General features: G+C 27.9%; 1 protein-coding gene across 4 annotated transcripts in view; it reads left to right on the top strand.

The window, feature by feature from the left end:
- Window positions 1-9,207, top strand: part of LOC106689760 (protein Tob1) — a 228,671-nt gene that overhangs the window by 187,253 nt on the left and 32,211 nt on the right. The window contains exon 1 of one of the 4 annotated variants that reach the window (XM_014434920.2): window positions 6,791-6,902. The exons of the other annotated variants lie outside the window; for them this stretch is intronic. The gene's annotated coding sequence lies outside the window, so the exon portion shown is untranslated. Of the gene's footprint in view, window positions 1-6,790; window positions 6,903-9,207 lie in introns of those variants that run through there. 4 annotated transcript variants of the gene reach the window in all.

The raw sequence follows: 9,207 nt of genomic DNA, 5'->3' as shown, positions 1-9,207 counted from the left end.
TATTTATAAACTTCGATAAGATATTAATACTTCGAAATAATATTCAGATTAAAAAAAAAAGATTGCTGAGACGAGATATATCTAGATTGATAAATTGACTTTTTTTAAAAATTTTAAATAGTACAAAACTAATGTTGATTTTTGCGAAAATACGGGAATCAAAGCTTAAGCGACGTTTTCAAAATCTACTTCATATTATGGTTATTCACAAAAAAAAAAATTGTAAATTATTAGGTTATTTTGTATTTTACTGGATTAATAATCTTAAAAAATATAGTTATTAGTTTATTGTCATGCTATTTATTTATATTTGGACAGTTATTTTCTTTGCTATTAGCTTGCCCGTGTTATGAAAAAAATTAAATTATTTCGTATTTTGAAGTAATCGTTATATACTCATTAAAAATTGTACTATATGTATATAATACATTTTATTTTTAATAATTTTAATTTAGAAATAATATCTCTTGCCTATGTTTCAATTTTCAAGGAAAGATTGATGGGTTTAATAAATACCTATGTAGTTGCATTGTCAAGTTCGGTTAATGTAGAGTTGGCAAGCCTAAACTCGCATTCAACTTGCCTCACAACCTCCGACGCACGTCTCTGTCATAATTCACTTCAACCTGTTGAACTGAGAGTATTAGATATAGGATTTAATAATGTAACTTAAGTTTCATGCGCTTTAATCTCCATCTATGTCATGGTTGGTTACGCATGAAATACAGGCTGAATATGAGGATTTTAAACTGTTAAGTCCTGATATATATGATGAGAACATCATGGTAAAATAGTATGCACGGTATTTTTAGTATAAGGATTCATTATTTTTTTTTTACTATATTTATGTTATAATTTAAAGGATTAGTGTTATATTCAATTTTAGTATATTTCGCCAATGGTTATATTCGGTTATTGGTTATAACATCTCAGAGATACTAAAATATCTATTATAATATAAATTGTTTATTCAAATAAGTTTTCGTTCATCCTATTTGACATATTCCGTAGATAGTATCGATAACTCTGTGACAGCTGTACTAGCTAAGCGACAGTCTTTAAGGGAACGGTTGTAGAGATAGTGATTATCGCTAGAATACGTCCAATTAAAAATAAAATCAAAACTTTTTTTCATACACAGTATGAAGTGACAGTATTAAACCAAAACAGGGATGTGTCGAAAAGAACGATTTTGGAGACAAGATCTTTTATTACTTTATTTTCATTTCATTTCTCTTAACTCATTTATATGTTATTTTAAAATTTATTTATTGGTTTTCTCAAAACATATTTATTTGTTTTTTATCCTGTTTTACTACTGTAAACTATTCAATTTTTTATTTATTTCTACACTGTTATTTATTGATAATTTCTCTTAATTTGCATATATAATATAATAATTAATTGTATATATAATAAACAAAAAACTATTTATTTGTGCTGACGTTTCTACCTGAATTTCAGGTCTGCATCAGGACTAATAAATTAAAAAGAAATAACAACCATCATTCAGAAAAACATAAAAAAGAAAGGAAAATAATAAACAAGCAAATTTGGAAATATACATAACAATAAATTATTTAGAAAATAGTTGATTAATAAGAATAGAAGTAGATAGTACTAGACCTACTACTGTTTTGTTTGTTTTTTAGCCCTGAAGAAGACCTGAAATTCAGGTCGAAACGTTGGCACAAATAATTTTTTTTTTTTGTTGACCACACCGTCCCGACCTTCTCCACATATACGGTAAATTAACATCTTAACAATCAAACACTTTTTTCCCTACCTTTTATTTTTCTAAACAATGATCAGCTATAAACTAAATACAATAAATTTCAAATATTTTTTTTAACTATTTTATTTTTTTTCTTGTATGTATTTGTTTACTCCTCCTCACAAAAAACATATTACAACTTAACTATTCATTCAATATGTTATTCTCCCAATTCCACTCTCTCATACCTCCCCTCTCCTTTTTGCCGACCGCACCTCCCGACCATCCTCTCTACACAATTTGTATTATTGTTAATATATGGCAGTGTATGCATGTCCAATCATGGCTTTGTAGATACTCTGTGTATCATAGCAACCCAATGTATTTGGGCAGCATTGCCGAATAAACCATTCTTTTCTTTACACGATCCGACACTGCTGATGTGTTAATAATTCTATAAGATGATATGATAATAATTCAATTTTTTGTTCATTTTATATTAACCATTTTTTGTTAACGAAAACCTGCGATTAACGGACAAAATCATCTTCCCCACGAGTATCCGTCGTAAAGAAGTCTCACTGTATATAGAATAATAAAAATCGTAAAAAGGTTTCTGTGGCAGAAATGATACTCGAGACAATATATCCATAATGGATCTGAAGTTATCCCATCTTGGCATTGACAATTACTTTTTTCTTCGATAATGCTGGCATTGTTGTAATATATACAGAGATCCTTCGATAAGAACGTTTTTACATCTGTTGCATAAGTTCCGTGCATAAGTTGGAAGCTGCCTCTAGAGGTCGTCCTTCGTATCTCAAGAGGGTTCAATCTTTCAATTATTTTTTTTTTAATTTTCTTTGATCCTGCTGGGTATTCCCCTCAGCTGGGTTATCCAGACCTAAAGTAAACAACATCCTGTAAATTATGCACTTCCCTATTGTGTGAAGTTGTGTTCTATTAACAACTATTTTATTTTTTATATGAACTTATTCTATTTGTTTTTTTTTTGTTTTTTTGTTAAATACTTCCTCTCGGTTTTATTTATTTATCTATTTATCTCGAATGTTTCTTGTTAATATTACACATATGAGAATATTTACTATTTGATTAATAATAAAGGCATTGAGAACCCGAAGGTTCGAATTCGACATCTCCAATCGTTCGCTACATACAAACATCCAGTGATTTCGTCCAAACCCAACAAAAATGTACTAAATCAGTCTTGACGCAATCCTCCCATCTATGTTTTAGGCAACCCCTAGGAAGCTTACCAGACACGACAGGTCAATTCATAATTTATTAATATGTTAGGGATCCGTTTCTTACCAAGCCCTAAAACCTTTTTCACAGCATTGCTTTAACTTTAATTATATTTACCGGAAGCAGTTCCATCAATTCAAAGTTGTGTAGGTGAATTTCTCTAATTTCTCCGTCTGACTCATTTCTTTTCGGTTCAAATACATTATTTTCCAAAACCTTAATGTGCTGTTGTTCTCTTAGAGTAGCAGGCCATGTTACGCATCCGTAAAGGACAGTAGGAAAGATAATAGTTTTTTAATACTTATTTTTAAGTTTCTCGACAGAAGCCCCGAGCTATGTAATTTCGAAATTGAAAAATAACAGTAATTTTTAAAAACTTAAACCTCACTATCTGTTCGAATGTATTTCCTCCTATATCTGTATATCCGAAATTGCTCCTGTTAATGCTTCTAACCATATATTTTGTTTTATCCGTTTTTACTTCTATACCTAGTCCGTTACTAGATTTTTTCAACGTGGTTATATTTAGTTCTATAGTTTCCCTGTCCTCCTCAATTATACCAAATCATCAGTATACCCAAGCACGGGTATTTTAACACCTAAACTTACTCCATTTTCGGTTTGCATTACGTTCCTATTAACTTATTCTAGTGTTAAATTAAATAAAATTCGATTAGACAAAAAATAATAATTGTTACTAAAATTATTAGTTGTGAAATAATGTTTAAGATGAAACAGGTTCAACTAAAAAATAACGGGGTGATGGTATTTCAACAAATGTATAATTTATTATTTTTTCGGCCATCCATCATGAGGTATTTCTGTATTGTGATCAATGTTTTTATGTTTCTGTATAATCTAATGGTTTAAATATAAATGATTACATTCTGAGAATCAAATTAACAAATAAATACTAATAATAAATTGATTTTATTTCTCCATCTGACCTTCTAGATTTTTAAAAATTAAAACACAATAGTGCTTAAATTCATTTATTGAGAAAAAAAAATTCATAGTATCTAACAATTTTATTTTAATTTTTGGTCTGAATGCAGGATAGAAGAACAAAAAACTTTATCGTATATTGTTCTATTGAGTAATTTTCACAATATTGTATAATCTTGTTTTCAAATAAAAGTGTAAATGTTCAAAGGACATTTTTAACTGCCCGATCTATATAGGCAAGTTATCATAATCACCGTGGAAATCGAAAGTGGAAATTTGTAGAGTTTCGATATTGGGTAATCTAATTCCTATGGAAGTGTTCATAATATATTTTTTTGGAATTAGAAATAAATATATCTATTGTATAAATCATCATCCATATTGTATAAATCCTCATATAATTATTCTATTCTGTAAAACGTATTTAATTAATAGTACAAATATTTATAATACAAATTTTGTTGGAAAACTTTTTTTTTTAACACGTTTTAAATCAATCCATATATATAGTATTTTAAAATACTTTTTTCCACTTATAAATGAAGGATCGTATAATTTTAACAAATTAAATCATTACTTAGCATCACTTGGGATGTAAATGGAAATCCAAATGTAGCTGCGTTAAATACGGCTAGTGACCGGTGATGTTCTAAGATGTTGAGTATATACCTGACTTCTTAAAAAAAAAAAAAAAAAAAAAAAAAATGTTTTAAAGCTGCCCAATTTCCAAAACAATATTTAGAAGAAGAATTAAATAAATGAAAATAGTTATAGCTGAATTTTTACACCATTTTTCTCAATACTTTCTTTAATCCAAACTTTTCAGTAATCCAAACCCCCCCATATTTTAATTATAAGCATTTAATTCTCTTATTATTATTTTTTTTCAATATAAATACAATTATTAATTCGATAAAAATGTAGTTATGGTGAAATTAAATTCCTTCCATTTTTTGTAACTATATAGTGTAAAAAAAAAAAATAAGTTTGGTTAAAAATAGTGCTCTAATGTACTTTTTTACTGTTTTATTACATTTACGTATTATTTACAGCGATTTTGTTTATTTGCATCTACGTTTGAAAATATTTATATTCTATAATTTTAATTCGTATTTTTTTTTTATTTTAAATTCCTTGAGAATTCTTCAGATTTAGACCAAATGACTCAGATTATCCTAGACTGTAGAATTAATGGCAAGAGTCCAAGTTCCATTTCTAACTGCTTCTGCGTCTAAAAAGTAAGGACCATTCATTAAGAGACATTGGAAAAGTTTATGTCAGTAAAGAGATTATTGTCCAAGCATTAAAGTAATTGCTTGCCCAACCTATATAGTAGGTGAATAATAAACTCTTTCAAAAACATAGAATTATTTCTTTGTTCGTAGACTATTTTAATTTTTAAGTTAATTAAGGCTCGTTACCAGAGTCTCATTTATTGTTTTTTATTATTTATTTATGCCTTCAATAAATAAATTAAATCAATTTATTTAATCCGTTCAGCGCCTCCTGAATGCACAAATAAATAATAAAAACCAATAAACATTTAATTAGCATAGAATTTCATCCAAAAAATTTTTAATTTAAGAAAATTTCAAATAATGTAAAAAAAAAAGTCAACAAATTATTAAGGCTTATATCTTTAATTATTTTTGTTATAAATTTAATTTGTTTTTCCTTTTTTATATTCGTTTAATGGATTGTTGTTGTCACATTCGTTGTTTATCTATTTGCCTTTTTAATAATAGTTTGGGATTTTTTTTATACATATAGTTTTGTACATATAACTCATGAGCTATGAGGTTCATTTTAAAATTTTATATTTCTCAATAGAATATTCAAAATATCAGAAATTCATATTTTTTTAAAAAGGTAAACTATGTTGGTGTATATGTTTAGATATATATTAAATAGGAATTTCGGAGTTTTAAAAGATTGAACGGTTCGGAGTTAATTTCATCTTTAAGGTTCTGACTCCGTTTTTCATTGCGACTTCTACACGCCCAAATCCATATTTATTATTTTGTAGTTAACTAGTATTTGATATTATAAAAATAATTCACATCTTATAGCCTGGCATTGAACAAAATATTTTGAAAATAGTAGATACTCTTATTAAAAAAAAAAAAAAAAAGTGTACATATGTACGTGAAGATGTATGGATACTTAATAAACGGTTATTTTAAGTTGTTAGAAGACGGTTTCTAATGCCAGATAATAATAATTTTATTTTTTCCAAAAATCAAAACCTAACCTATCTTTTTTTCTGAGGTTCCGTCAGGTTACTTCATACAGAAAATACAGTATGAGTCCTAAGCGTGGATTCTTATTAAATGTCTTTTTCTGTAGTATGTTTAAAAAAAAAATAATAATAAATTGGATTTTCATAGGAGATTTTGGCTTTGTCGAATTTTTAAGTACATTAAGTGTGGTATTATGTATTATGTTGCATGTTCGACGGGGATTTTTATTAGCATTTGAATAAATTTTGTTTAATTTTTCATACTTTGTATCATTATACCTCTTAAGTCTGAAAAAATATAATATAAAAATATGTACGTATCCAACAAAACGAAAGTTGAAGCGAGATGCCCCAAGATTATTTTTTATTGGTTTTCTTTTTCAAATTAATAAAATCACATTTTTGATGTTTTTATGCTTATAAAAATTATTTTTATTTCAATATGAACTATTTAAAATAACCTCAAAATATTCAAGGACTCGATTTTTTTCTTAGACATTCGTTTTAAATATTAATAATCAATTAACTGATATTCGTTTCTACACGTTTACGAAGATTGAAGGAAACCCTATCCTTGGAAAACACGTATTTTTCCCCTGACAGAGAGGAGGGAGCTGGTGGGGGGTAAATCCGACAGAGATATCCCCACCCCGTTGGAACCGCAGTCATCGAGAGCTAGTGCTCGGAGTTAGTTGTGAATCGGCCAGCGGTCTTCGTTTTCAGGCTGCCGTAGATCTGGTGAGCTAACTAGACATTTAATTTTATATATTATGCTTAAAGCTTTCTTGTAACACTGAAATTTTCAAAAGTTATCCCAAATTTTCTCTGATTTTATTAGTTTGCAACTGATAAAAATAACATATTTTTTTAATTCTTAAAGATACTTTACGATTATATCGAACCAAAATGTAAAATAACCGATTTCATATAAATGCTGAAAATTATTTTTTTTTTTTCTATTGGGCTAGGGAGTTACTCTTTCCGACGTTCAGAGCAATCCTTCCATCTTCAGGGGTTTTCTTATAAAATAGTTATAAACTGTTCAAACTTAATATAATACGACAATATTTGTTTTGTATTCAAAAAATATAATAATAACTTTTCATAAATTTGTTTTTACAATGTAAATACTATTTTTATTGACCGACAATCCAATTTTCATTTTCATATATATTAAATTACATTTTTTTAGTATTAACCGACCGTTGTACAGTATTTGAAAGTTTTTAATTCTTCACTGTTGGGTCAGTGAAGTTGTGAAGTTCAAATAATAATTTGTAGTTAATATATTGATATTTTAATAGTAAATGTGACATTTTCTTACAATATTACTGAACCTTATACCTGCTGTTACTTATATATACGCGATGTATAAGTTTAAAAATTAATATACGGACGAGTGATTAAATGAATCAAAGTACATAACATCAAGTAACTTAACTGAGTTTCCCTTAATTTTCCCACATGTCCCTTGAAATATCTCCCCAAATCGAGGACTTCTCCTAAAAGGGAATTACTAAGCGAAGCAATTTGGCCTAATGGAGTGTAAACAGAAGTAGCTAGGTTCCAGTTTGTCTTCCTGGAGTCGTAACTAATCTTTTGGAGCGGTCGTTCTCAGTTCACTGAAGCCCAGTAATCTCTGATGTTCCACCCCAGAAATGCTGTTTTCTTCACGAATTGCGGAATGACCAGTCCTAACCTGCCCCCATATCGCTAGCTTTATTTATGGTCTACTTTTAGAAAGTTTTTTTATAAATTTAATATTCTAAATTAGGGTGAATATCGATCCTAGATTACCTTAAAAAATTATTTCATCCCCTTAAGATGCAATAGCTCAAAATTGAGACTAAATCTATAATGCAGGGTGTCTCAGTTTTGATCACAATCTTGATGAATCAATATCCAAAAAAAATTTAATTTCATTGGAATTCAAATCTTTCGTTTCGAATTTATTTTTTATTTGCATCTTATCTTATCGTATAAAAATGACGTTTCTAAAATTCAATCAAGACATCATAAAAGGGAATTAAAAATTAAATACAGTAAACTTACTAATAGTTTTTAAATGCTGCTTATTAGAATTGAAGTGTCTCTGAAGATTAAAAACTTTCTGATGATAAATTTTGATTACTTCTGTTATACGTTCCTAGTTTTAGTGTATATAAAATTATTTTTTATCAGAAAAAGTAGTAAAAAAGAATGATTTTTATTTTTTAATAATAGTGGCCTTCACCTGTTCAATTGATTTACATAATTTGATTATTCGGAACTGAAACCTGTATAAATAAATCATGATGAATCAATAATTAACTGTTAACTGTAATTAATTTTTTTAATGTTTTATTGTTTTAATAACGTTAGTTTTAATTAACTTATGGTTTGCATTCTACAGTATTTACAGTAAAATTCTAATGTTTTTAAACTCTAAAAACTTCACAATTTATACATCGTATCTACCTAAATATCGCAAGTAAAAATATAAGAGATAACTCGTAGCTGGATGGTCGTGGGTAACAGCGTTAACCACGAGCTATCTGTAAGTAGGCAGTCAACGTGTTAAATAGAAAAAAATATTTTTTAATTACTGAAAACTACCACAATTAAAGGTATAGCAAAACTAATTTGTACTTAAAAAGGAATATTTAAAATATTCTTCCAAGTGAAAAATACCTATTTTTTTCTAAAATGCACATAACATCTTAATCATACACTTATGTCTTCAAAATTATAGCTAACTAATTAATACTTCTATTTAAAAATTGGTATGGCATAATATGATTTTTTTCATAAAAAAAAGTATTAATTTAATAAACGATCTGTAGCCTTTGTTTTAAAATACAAAGTCTAGATCGTTCGCGAACTCTCGCTCAACGTTGATACCACACTAATAGCCTTGGCAACAACACGTTAATAATTGTAGTGGTGGGGGGAGTGTCGTCAAACAGTAATCTCTACCTAATTCTGCCTCGGCGTTGTCGCGCTTCTAAAATCAATTATATTGTTCTGGATTTAAACGTGTGTATTTTAAATATAGAATAAAATA

Source organism: Halyomorpha halys, unplaced genomic scaffold (genome assembly GCF_000696795.3).
Source record: "Halyomorpha halys isolate HHAL.00 unplaced genomic scaffold, Hhal_1.1 Scaffold1460.1, whole genome shotgun sequence".
In the NCBI taxonomy this organism is placed as follows: Eukaryota; Metazoa; Arthropoda; class Insecta; order Hemiptera; family Pentatomidae; genus Halyomorpha; species Halyomorpha halys.
Note: the sequence above shows the minus strand (reverse complement) of the source record. Positions and strands in the feature narration are given on the sequence as shown.